Source organism: Talpa occidentalis, unplaced genomic scaffold (assembly GCF_014898055.3).
Source record: "Talpa occidentalis isolate TD23 unplaced genomic scaffold, MPIMG_talOcc4v2.1 talOcc4.2, whole genome shotgun sequence".
Classification (NCBI taxonomy): Eukaryota; Metazoa; Chordata; class Mammalia; order Eulipotyphla; family Talpidae; genus Talpa; species Talpa occidentalis.
Window position 1 is genome coordinate 89,388,949 of NW_023602073.1, and position 13,307 is coordinate 89,402,255.

Here is a 13,307-nt window from a genome sequence, read left to right on the forward strand (position 1 = left end):
CGTCATGAGGGAATCTCCCTGCCAGAGCAGGAATTGAATCGGTGCTGCAGAGGCTGTGGACAGCTTCACAGTGCTGCGCTCAACCTGCTGCGCCACTGGGGGAGGCCCAATTCTTCCAGTCTTAAGGATGCAAAACTTTGTTTGAAACAGCAGTTAGGTAGTGGGAAAAAATTTCCCCATCTCATAGAAGGCCCTTCAGTCTCCCCAATGTCCCTTTGCTCCGATTTAGTAAATGAAAGTACAGGCACCCACATAAACATGAAGTTCAGATAAACAATGAATGATTTTAATTTGTATTTGTTGTCTATCTGAAACTGAAATTTAACTGGAGGTTCTGTATTTTTTTTAATGCTAAACTTTTTTTTTTTTTTTTTAGAGATTTATTTATACAAGCACTGGGTACAGTCAGAAGCGAGGGAGGGTGAGAGAATTCACCAGAGCCAGAGCGGGGAGCAGAGCAGGCAGACTGAAGAAGTACACTGCTGAGGGGAGCAGCGGGCGGCAGGAGAGGTCTGCGCGCCATGTGGGACCCTCGCTGGCGGCCGGGGATCGAACTGGCGCTGCAGAGGCTGCGGGCAGCTTCGCAACCCAGCGCTCAACCGCTGCGCCACCAGGGAAGCCCTAATGCTAAACATTTTTGTCTTGCCATTATTGCCATGGAATATGTATGGATGGCCAACTGTTACTCCAAAGCCCTTCCTGGTGGCTGGGTGACTCCTCTGAGTATTACCTCTGTTTTCCAAAACCTTTTGTGTAGTGCGCTGTTATTTTGCATGTCAAATAGCAGACATTTTTTTTCTAATAATTTTTCTAATAAATTTTCTAAAATTTTGAGAAAATAACCATTCTTTATCTGCCACTCCCTCTCCTTTCACCTCCTCCTCTCCCTACCTCCACAAAGACGCTCACTGGGTTTTGTTTTGTTTTTTTTTTTCTCTTTTTAACTACTATATTTCTGTTCTATTTCAAATATTCTATTACATGATCTAAGGAGTGTTTCAAATTTCTGCATTTAAGATTATTCAAATTTTTTAGCCACACCATCATCTCTTATAGAAGAGTCCTGTATTTTACTTACTACCCTAGCTTTCACTCCCCAGTTTTAAGACTTTCTGTTTCCCTGGGCTTTCCGAATCCACCCTGAGGGGTTAGTGAACCTCCCCCTGACTCTGGGGTGTCGGGCGCTCGTCTCCCTCTAGCGGCCTCCACGGACATCACAGTCCCTGAGGCGGCTGGTCTGGAAGGAGCAGGCATGGAGACCACGCCCTTGGGGGCGTTCTGCTGGGGAAGGGTTCTGTTGAGTTCAAAGTCTGCGGAACCTAGTTTCTTTTCTCCTGAGGCCCTTACACAAGAAGTGGCCCTGTTCCCAAGAGCAGAAAGGAAGCTACCATTGTTTCAGTTAAAAGCAGAATAGAAAAACATCTCTAGAACAGCCTAATCTGACAATGTCTAACCCTGAGCTGCACTCCATCACTGATGACCGAGAGCCATTTGTTACCTAATGCTAAAGAGAAATCCAAACCTTTCTCTCCATTGACCTTAAACAATTTGTCGGCAAGTATTTATTTAGACAACAAGCGCCAGGAGAGCAGAGATACTTGTAGGTCTTTGGTGACATATACCCTGTAAATATAGTTAAATGAATTGACATTGAAATACACAAATGAACTTGAATTGAAAATAAAGAAGCTAATTCTTGTCCTCAGAGAGTGACTACTTCATCAGGAGAGGAGATGGTGGCTGACGTGCTGACCCTCACCAATAATTGTGAGTTTGGGTCTTAGAATTTCACTTCTACTTTTAGCATAGTAAGTCCATGACTGGAGTCAGGGCCAGCACTGAGGGATTGACAAATATAAGACTGCTTTACAACATGGTGCTTACAGTGCTTTGTGGAGCAAAGGTCATAGGTAGGGTAATGGAATGGAGCTAGAACATAGATTCTAGAATCCAGAAATCTGAGGCTTCACCCTGAGTTCTTTGAAGGACAGTTTATTTAATATAAATATTCCCTGATTGTTTGTTAAATGAATGGAACTATTACATGTTGTGGGTATCACAGCCATCTCCACACCAACAATTACCTAATATGGAGTACAGTCATTGGCTTCAGTGGAGTCAAGACAAGCAAGGGAGGTACATTAATAACAGATCTCTGATGTTAGGGATCCCTATCACCAGTGACAGCACTGTGGGGTGATAAGGGCAAGGATAGATTTTAGTCTTTATTGGTCTCCCTCAAGCCACTTAAAGAGCCCAGAATCTAAGCAAAAGCCCAGAATCTAAGCAATAATCTCACTTTGAATTTTCAAGATAAATCCCCTAGAAGTTGCTGCTTTTCACCAGATTACCTTTCTTGATGACCTTTGACATAGACATGCCAAACCTCTACTACCTGATACCCATGTTAGTCCTGAGCCTTTATCTCACAGAGCAGGGTGGTAGGTGTTTGCACAGGAAATTGCAACATCGGGTACTCACCCTTTTAAGAACAACACATTAGGAAGGAAATAATAATTACTGAGCATCTAATATGGCCAGACACTATCTCTCATTATCTCATGTGCTCTTCACAGTGTATTATTCACTCAGGCAGCTACAACAAAAAGTCCATAGATTAAATAACAGACATTTATTTCTCAGTCTTGGAGGGTGCAAGTCTGAGATCTGCATGCCAGCATGGTTGGGTCCTTGGTAATAGTCTTCTCCCTGGCCTATATAGATAGCCTCTTCTCACTGTATCTTCATGGAAGAAAAAGAAAGAATTCTATATTCGTCATCCCTTTGGAAGGGGACAAATCACGTCATGGGGGCTATACTCTCACAATTTCGTGTAAACCAAATAACCTCCTGAAGCGCCTGGCTCTGATTACTATCACACTGTGAGTTAGGGCTTCACCATATGGATTTGGGTGCACACAAACATTCATTCCATAGAACAACAATAACACAGTGAGGTTGTCATTATTGCCTACATTTTTATGGGGGTGGAAATGGCAGATTAAAGAAGTGAGGTAACGTGGCCAAAGAAGGTCATACAAAGAATGCTAAAGTGCAAATCCATTTCTGCCTTCTTGTTCATCAATTCCCAACCACAGTGTGGATATTTGAGTACCTAAGAAGGCCATTTGTATGCTTCCTCAAAGGATCCAGTAGCTAGGGAATTTATGTTAGAAATCAACAAGCAGGGCCTCCCCTGGTGGCACAGGAGGTTGAGCGCCACCCTGTGAAGCTGTCCACAGTCTCTGCAGCGCTGATTCAATCCCTGCTGGCCGGCCAGGGTCCCACATGGTGTGGCAGACCTCTTCTGCTCCCCTCAGCAGTGTATTTCATCAGTCTGCCTGTTCTGTTCCCCACTCTGTCTCTGGTGAATCCTCTCACACCCCCTCTGCACATCTGGCCTGTACCCCAGTTCTTGTATAAATAAATAAATGAATCTTAAAAAAAAATAAATCAACAAGCAAGCATCAAAGCAAGATGTAGAAGAGTAAAAAGTGATAGATAGCAGACAGACAAATTGCCTTGTCCACTCTCCGCAAGAGAATAAGCTCTGAGGTCTGGATCTCATCAACTCGTCCTTCACTGCCTACCATTCTTCTAAGGAGAGGTTCAAAAACCTTTCTTAGTTTTAAATAGGGGTGTATTTTCACACATCACCTCCTGAGTATTCTGATCTAGTAGATCTAGGGAGGGGCCCATGAATCTGCATTTTCTCTAAGCAAGGAAAATTTGAAATTCATGGAATTTGATGTTCTCTAATATTCATTAACAATCTATATTCTGCAAACCAACACTTTGGCAACTGTTTTTAGAGACTCTTCTAGCATTGACTAGTATTATATGATTATTATATATATATACTATATTTATAATAATCATGTAATAATATTATATTATTATAAAATTAATTTTATATAATCATTTCACGAAAGGAAAAGTTAAGTAACACTTAGTGATTAACTACCGTAATTCCAGAAAACAATATGGATATGCAGATGTTTCAATGGTGTCTTCTATGCATTTCAGTGGCATTTGGACGGTTCTAAAATAGCCTCAATTGATACATAAACTCCTTAAATCAGTAATTCCACTTTATGTTATATTATAAAAATCATCTGGTGTAGAAATTGCGAACCTTCCACAGAACAGTTAATCTCATGAAAAGAACGATTTTGGAACTAAGATATCACAATGGTGGTTTTACCCAGATTTTCCTTCAGTCATTTAGATCCTTTATTCATTCCTTGAACATGTACTTTCAAAGTTCTTACTTGTGCTTCAGGTTATGCTAGAAGCTGTGAATAGGATTAATAAGAGTAGCTTGATTTCATTAACCTTAGTGTGTATCACACTTCTCAAGTCCTGTTAAGAAAATTTGGGTGAAATAAAGTTTATAAGAAAAATGCAATGATTTTCAGATATTTCCACTATGAACAGCTACACTGCGCACACTGGTGTTTGCAGTAATGGACACATAGATGGGGATGGTTTAGCAACACACTCTTTTGAATATCCAGAGTCTGAGAAGTCCAAAACTCTTTGAAAAGAAGTTAAAAAGGGCCTCCCCTGTTGGCACAGGCGATTGAGTGCCGCACTGTGAAGCTCTTCGCAGCCTCTGCAGCATTGGTTCCATCCCGGCCGGCCGGCGAGTGTCCCACATGGGCATGGCAGACCTCTCCTGTCTCACCAGCTGCTCCCCTCAGCTGTGTATTTCATCAGTCTGCCTGTTCTGTTCCCTGCTCTGTCTTTGGTGAATCCTCTCACCCTCCCATGCATCTGGCCTGTACCCCGGTTCTTGTATAAATAAATAAATAAATAGATAAATAGATAAATAAATAAATAAATAAATAAATAAATAAATAAATAAATCTTAAAAAAAAATGAAGACGTTAAAGAGGCTGTTATACCTTCAACTTGAAGTAACCTTCAAGGCCCATTTTGTTGAATCACATAGGCTTACAATTATTAGAGCCAAAAAAGTATAGTTAAGTTTTTTTATTAAATTTACCTTCCTCCCCTTCTTACCAACTTCTGTTTTCCTAATCTTTTAATTCATGGGTCACTCTATTCTGTCCCTCCTTGGCTATTTTGTATGGTTCATAATCTTAGATAATTACTGTTTCCTTCTTTAGTTATCAACCCACAGTACAAATACTTAATTATCTTTATCTTATCTGGGTGTAAGAAACTCATCTAAATACACCTATGTACTTCCTTAGAAGTAGACTTCAGAACATTGGTAATTTCTCTCTTTTATAATTGAATAAGTTACCTAGAACATGATTTTCTCACCTTTTTAAAATTTCTTCTCTTATAAAATCTTTGTCTATATTGCTGACGTGTCACCTGCTCAAATATCTAAGATTAAATCTTCACTGGTTGGGCAGGTGAGTAGTTGATTTGACTAACAGGCAATTTCTCCTTCAGGAAACTCAAGATGCGTAAGTATGCCTGATTCATACCTGCTGCTGCAATGCGTAATAATAGAGCAGCCATAAAGAGTGGAGATGATGAAAACCCAAACCTGGCGACTGGTTCTCTAACTCAATAAGCCAACAGGGAAATTATGACCTGGTAAAACAAATAGCTCTCAAAATCATTCCAGAAATTCCAAGGAGTGATGTGATTTTTCTTCACATGTTTTCAGTGAAGAGCTTAGGTTGATTAATTACTCCTTATCTTCAGTTAATTCCTTTGTTTCTTTATTTCCCTCCTAAGACTCTTCACTGTCATTCAATTCAGTTTCTGTTCAACAATGATTTTTCCTTTCTGTGTTCATCATTTGTTTAACTTTAATGCATTAGAGCCTCCCTGGTGGCACAGGGGTTAAATTCTCAGTGCTATCAAGCTATAACCAGCCACTATGGCCTGAGTTCGATCCCCAGCCAGGGAGATAACCTACATGGTGCAGCAGACCTCTCCTATCTCATCCTCTGCTCCCCTCAGCATTGTATTTCAGTACATCTGCCTGTTCTGCTCCCCCACTCTGTCTCACCCCATAAATAAAAATAAATCTTAAAAAAAATAAACTAACTTTAATATATTAAATTTTAGTGCCAGTACCCTCTTTATAATTTTGCAATATGCCTATGCTCTTGCATTCTAAATTGAAATGTTCAAGTTAATTTCTGATCAATAACCAACTGATGGTCATAAGAATATATAGGTCCTCTGTGTTAGTCTCATTGATTAATGCACAGAAAGGGTGCATCTGATTTGATCTAACCATCATTTAAAAACCATTATGGCTCATTTTTCTATTCAAATGTCCCTTTTTTGAATGCATAAAATGTTTAAATGGTTTATGTCTCCACAAAATTTTTTACACAAGCCATCTTAAGGCCATGAATTTTTTTCTAAATTTATTTTTAATTGAGATAACATTAGTTTACAACAGTGTATATGATTTAGAGGTATAGAATCACAGATTTCAAGTGTATGTTTCCGCACTGCACCCACTGCCCAGGCTACCATGGCTCTTTACCATAGTGCATTGTGCCCCCTCCCTACTTTGCTTTTACCTTTCCCTCCCCCTCTGGTAGCCTCAATTTAATACTCAATTTTACACCCTATGCTTTGTGATCAGAGAATATACTTGATGTGTTTTCAATGTTCATGAATTTATTACTTGTTTTGTGACACAATATATATAGTCAATTCTGGAGACTGTCCCACATGTGCTTCAGAAGAATATTTATTCAGTTTTTTTGGAGTTCAGTGCCTATTTGGCCCATAGGGTCTAATTCCTCATTTTGGGCTATTGGTTTTTTTGTTGGTTTTCTGTCTGATGTGCCCATTAGTGAAAATAGGGTGTTGAAGTCCCCTACTGTTACATTATTGCCAATGTCTACTTTCAGATTTGATTAAGAGTTGTCTTACAAATTTTGATGGTCCTAGGTTTGGTGTATATATATCAATGAGTGTTAGGTCTTCCTGATGTATTGTTCCCGAAATGTATTTTATCAGATATAAATATGGCTGTTCCTGCAGTTTTGGGGGTCCCATTTGTTTGTATGATTATTGTCCAACCATTTACTTTGACCTATGTTTATCTTTGGAGCTCAGGTGGGTGTCCCAGAGACAACAGAAATTTGGATTTTGTTTTCTGATCCAGCCAACCACTCTGTGCCTTTTGATTAGTGATTTCAGTCCTTTTGCTCTTAAGGTGATTATTATTATATGACTGCTACTGCCATCTTGTCTTTAGCTTTCTGTTTCTGCCTATATCCTTGTTCTAATTTATGTGGATTTTTCTTTCCTATAATTAGATAAGAGAACTCCTTTCAATATTTCTTTTAGTGAAGGTCTCCTATTGACAAACTCCTTCAGCTTCTGTTTGCCTGAAAGAGCTTTATTTCTCCCTTATATCTGAAGGAGTCTTCAGACTATTGCATACCTAGTTGGCAATTTTTACCTTTAAGTGTTTTTAAAACATTATTCCATTTTCTCCTTGCCTGTAGGATTTTCTCAGAGAAGACTAATGTAAGCCTAATGAGTTTTCCTTGATAGGTTACCTGGTCTTTTTCTTTAGCCACCTTCAATATTCTTTCTTTTTACTGAATTCTTGCTATTTTCACTGCTATGTCTCTGTGTGGTCTCATTACAATTAGATACCAGGTGTCCTTTTAGTTTCATGAACTTGTATATTTAATTCCTTCCCTAGTTTAGGAAAGTTTTCCTCCATTATTTTTTATTTTATTTTATTTTATTTATTTATTTATTTATTTATTTATTTATTTATTTATTTATTTTGTGGGACCCTCGCCGGCGGCCAGGGAATGAACCAGCACTGCAGAGGCTGCGGGCAGCCTCGCAGCCCAGCGCTCAACCGCTGCGCCACCAGGGGAGGCCCTCCATTATTTTTTAATAAGTTCTTTGTTTCCTTCTCTATAAGTTCTTCCCCTTCTCATGCTGCCTCTCCTAATAGAGAGGCATATAGTACTCAAAGTATCTCCTCATTTTGTTTCCCTTTGTATTTCTCTTTCTTCTTCAACTTGGATCCTTTGTGCTTTATTATTCTCAAGGTCACTAATTTGACTATCCATTTGGTCTACCTGCTTCCAGAGCTTTCTGCAGAATTTTTTAATCTTCTCTATTCATCTTTTTACATTCTGCAGCTACCTTGTTTTCTATATTCTAATTCTATTTCCTCTCCATTGATTGTATTTCTCATGACATTTATTTATTTTTCTGAATTTTGTTGTATCTCTTTGATTGGCTTTTCAGAGTTCTCTTGTATCACTTTGACTTGCTTTCCTTCATTTCCTTCCATTTCTTTGAATTTCTTTATCATGGCAATGTTGAAGTCTCTGATATGAAGATAAAAATCTTCCATATCTTTTGTGGTTGGATTCTGGAGCATTGTTCTTTCCTTGTGGTGTAATATTCCCTTGAGATCTCAAGTTGCGATGTGTTGTGGTTTTTTGGTCTGCCCATTTGCTGTTTAAAATCTTAGAGACTTAAACTACTTCTACCATCTCAGCAGGTGGCACTGTAATTGTTATACAATTTTGGAATTTTGGCCTTCCTGGGCTCCACAAACCTGAGACCTGATCTTATAGCTGCTTTGTTGGGGGCGGAGGCTTGGAGGGGTCAAGCCTCTGGTGTGAATGCTCTGGGTGGGGGATTGGGGGGAGCAGGCTCATATTTATGGCACCACCAAATAGCCCTCCTCTGTGGGGTTCCAGATCTGAGGCACTGCCATGTCTCTGCATTCTCAGTGAGCCTTACTAAGTCAGTATCAATCCAGAGGGATGGGACATGGACAGTGCAGCCCAGCACATTGTTCTTGTTCCTTTCACTGGGTACCTGGCCTGCTGGGCACAACCCAACTTCTCCACATGTATCTCCCCTCAGCAAAGGGTGTTTGTGTCTACCCTGTTCAGATCTCCTCTCCCCAAGATTGTCATCACAGTTTGAACAGCAGCTTCCCAGCCCAGCCTCCAAGCTTCTCTCTCCACTCACCTCTTGATCACTGAAGCATGAATATCCTCCATGCCTCTTTAGTGCAGACTTTTGGGTTGCTGATGTCCAAGAAGTGTTACAGTTTTGTCACAAGCCACGGAACTCTCTGGGTGTAATTCTCTACTGGTTAACTTAGAATTATCCTCTGGGGAGCAGAGTTGTTGATTCTCTCAACAACTATTTCTTAATTCCTTTTAACATGCTTGACACTGTTAGGAGTTGGGAGTATGGTTATGAATATCATTACATGGACACAGACACTTGTCTCTTCTGTTATATTCATCTATTCAGTCTTGTCACTGTTACCTGTGTGGTCATGAATGTGCTTGTACAATGGAGCCTTCATTTCCCATTTGTAAAAGAGAGGTCACTTTCCACAGAGTAAGTCTGAGAATTAAGTAAGAAAATGCTTATAAAACTACTTGACCCATTGCCTTGAATTTAACACGTGCTTAAAAAGTCAAAGCTCTTATTAATAATGTGGTTTTCAGGGCCTCCCCTGGTAGCGCAGTGGTTGAGTGCTGGGCTACGAAGCTGCTCGCAGCCTCTGCAGCGCCGGTTCGATCCCTGGCCAGCAGTTGAGCACTGGGCTGCGAAGCTGCCCGCAGCCTTGGCAGAGCCGGTTCGATCCCCCGCCGCCAGTGAGGGTCCCACATGGCGCTCAGACCTCTCCTGCCATGCCCACTGCTCCCCTCAGCAGTGTATTTCATCGGTCTGCCTGTTCTCTTCCCTACTCTAGCTCTGGTAAATTCTCTCACCCTCCCACACTCCTGACTGTACCCAGTGCTTGTATAAACAAATAAATAAATCTTTAAAAAATAATAAGACCATCCGGTATTTTTCTTTTTCTTTTTGGCTTATTTCACTGAGCATGATCCCTTCCAGCGCCATCCATGTTGCTGCAAATTGCATGTGTTTATCTTTTTTGAATGCTGAGTAATATTCCATGGTATATATGTACCACATCTTCTTGATCCAGTCATCTATTTTTGGGCATTTGGGCTGTTTCCAAAGCTTAGCTATTGTAAACAGTGCTGCTCATAGCAGGAATCTAGAATACTTAAATAAGGGACCAGGAAAATGAATAACTATAAGAAAGTGAAAATCAAAATCAACAAAAACTATGAACCAGAGACACTTTTTGGGGAGTGGGGGGCGGGAGGGGAGGGATTGGGGTCAGAATGGGGGGATTGCAATTGTATGGGGAATATAAAAATAAAATTTATTAATTAAAAATAAATAAATAAATAAAAATAAAAATAAAAAATAATAAGAATGTGGTTTTCAGACATGTACACATAGATTCAACTGGTTCTGTGCAGAAGTTGAGGGATTCCTTGAACTATAAGTTGGGCTGAGCTTAAGAAAAGCTTTTGATATAGTTGAAAATAGCATGTAACTCAATTCCTAACTGGACTGTCATTGAGTATTCAACTAGGGGAACATGAAAGTTAAGGTTTCCCCTAGCAAGGGAAATTAACAGGATAAGAACTAGTGCTTTGATCCAGATCTCCTTTTATCTTAAATATTTCCTGCAATTTTTTTCTGGAGAAAAAAATCTTGAGAGTCTGTGAAACTATGATCCTTTTGTCATACACCTTTGGAAAATGCTACATAAAATAGATTGTTCGTTGTGTATTCACAATACACATTAGAGTCCAGAGAACACTAACAGGAAAGGAATCAATTTAAATTTCCTATAATTTCTCAAATCTCATTTCTGTATAGACTTCTTTTTTGAATATTAATTAACATCTCAAGAAATATCCACTGGAAAGTGCTGCTAAGAAAAGCTAAAAAATATTTAACTCACAGTTATGAAGCAGTGAAAAGATCCATACTTGTGCAACCAGGCAAACCATTTTTTTCCATCCTGATCCTTACCAATAGTATAATCTTGGGCAAGTCATTCAATTTCTCCTCATTCAAAATGAAATAATAACACATCCTCCCTAGCTAGTCATAGATAGAAGATTCATTACAAAATTACACGTTAGCTGAGAGTAGAAATTGCCAATGAAAGTTAATATTGTTACAATGTGCAGCCCAACTTATACAAGAATAATTAAAGGAAACATTTCTTAAAGTAAAGCATTTTTATATTAGGGGGGCTAGGAAGACTTTGGATGGGCCCAGGGCATAACTATTGACTAAAACATAAGGTATGTGTAGGAAAGAAATAGGAATTAGGACTGAGATGGTAGAGAATAAAGAAAAGTAATTTGATGCTGGGGTTTTGAGGGAACAACAAAAGTGGTGGGGAAAAAAGTGGACAGGAGTGGCAAAGAAACAAAGTTCAATTCTTTTTGATATGCTGATTTTTGAAAAGCTAACAAATTATACAGTTGGCAATTTAACCTATCTAGATCTTAGGAAATAGATCAGAGCTTGGGAAACAAATTGAAGAAAGTTCAGAACAGTACTGTGAAATTTTTGAGAAAAGAAATCATGTCTTATTCAGTTCTTTATCTTCTGTGTTCAATGTAGTGCCCAGTGCATAGTAGAGTAGACATTCTTAAAATGTGTGCAAAATAAATCAATGAATGAAAAAATAAAATACAGCTTTATTTTTTAAATGGAATATTTTTAAGTCATTACAAAAAGAGTGAAATCTTGCCATTTTCAACTGAAGTAAGTCAGAGTAAAGAAAATACTATATGAGCTCATTTTTTTTAAGATTTATTTATTTATACATACAAGAGCTGGGGTACAGGCCAGAGGTGTGGGGGATGAGAGATTCATCAGAGACAGAGTGGGGAGCAGAACAGGCAGACCTACTGAAATACTCTGAGGGGAGCAGCGGGCAAGGCAGGAGAGGTCTGCTGCACCATGTGGGTAACTCCCTGGCCAGGGATTGAACTTGTGCCACAGTGGCTGAGGATAGCATCATCGTGCGGTGCTTAACCCCTTACCCCTATATGAGCTCATTTATATGTGTTATCTAAAAAAGAACTGAATTCACAGGTACAGAGAACTGATTGGTTGTTGAGAGAGGTAGAAGATAGGTAGGTGAAACAAATGAAGGAGGTGAAAATGTATAAACTTTATTTATAAATAAATCAATACAAAACCAAATACCAGATACGATCACTTATTTATAGAATAAAGGGAAACAAAACAAAGGGTCAGGCAGAACCAAGGAAATAACAAATCCTAGAAATCAATTGTAGAATTGAGGCCGTGAGAAGGAGAGAGGAAGGGAGAGAGCAAAGTGGGGAGGAGGCACAGTGGATCATGGTGGAGGACTATGGTCCCTTTGTGGTGAAGTAATGTGGTAACATATACCTGAAATGTGTGATCCTACACTTCTCTACATCATTTACTGTGTAGGAAGCTAATGCTACCTCTACAAAAGCAAAATAAAATAAAAAGGTGTGTAGAGAAAAGGGAAACCATGGACCAAATGAGGAACTACAACTAGAGAAAACAGAGGGAGTCAGAGAGGCTGAAGGAGGAATGAGTGTTTTCTGACATGACAGAAGAAAGAGAAGAAAGGTGATGGGCAGTGATATCAAATGATCTGTGAGGTCAAGTAGGAGATAAAATAGGATTCAATGCTACAAACACAAACAGAATCAAGAGGTATTAAAAAAGAGATAAGTGAGGATTTTCAAATGTGACTAACATAATTGAAAGTCTGATTAGATATTGAATTTTAAACTCTAGAGAAAATACATAATTTTGGAACTTCAAGGCAATTTTGCAAAATAATTCCAACACATAGAAATTGCTCAGACTACATTCTCTGACTACAGCACAAAAATTCATAAATTATAACAAAACATTTAACAATAATAGAAAAGCAGTCAGTCATAGAGATTTAAACTCCTTGAAATAAATTTTAGGTCAAAATAGAAATTGCCACTACAAATACATCTTGCTTAGAATATGGATGTAATTTTAAAAACCCTGAATACCATAATTTACAAGATAACAAGATAAACAAGAAAAAAGGAAACAATGATTTTTAAAGAATTAATAAGAGGGGGCCTCCCCTGGTGGTGCAGCAGTTGAGCACTGGGCTGCAAAGCTGCCCACAGCCTCTGCAGCTCTGGTTCGATCCCTGGCCACCGGCGAGTGTCCCACATAGCGCGCAGACCTCTCCTGCCACCTGCTGCTCCCCTCAGCAGTGTATTTCGTCAGTATGCCTGTTCTGTTCCCCACTCTGGCTCTGGTGAATTCTCTCAGCCTCCTGCGCTTCTGACTGTACCCAGTGCTTGTATAACTAACTAACTAAATAAATAAATAAATCTTTAAAGAAAAAAAAAAGAATTAATAAAAGGAAGTTGCACTGATGATACTAAGCATTATCTCTCTCTCTCTCTCTCTCTCTCTCTCTATAT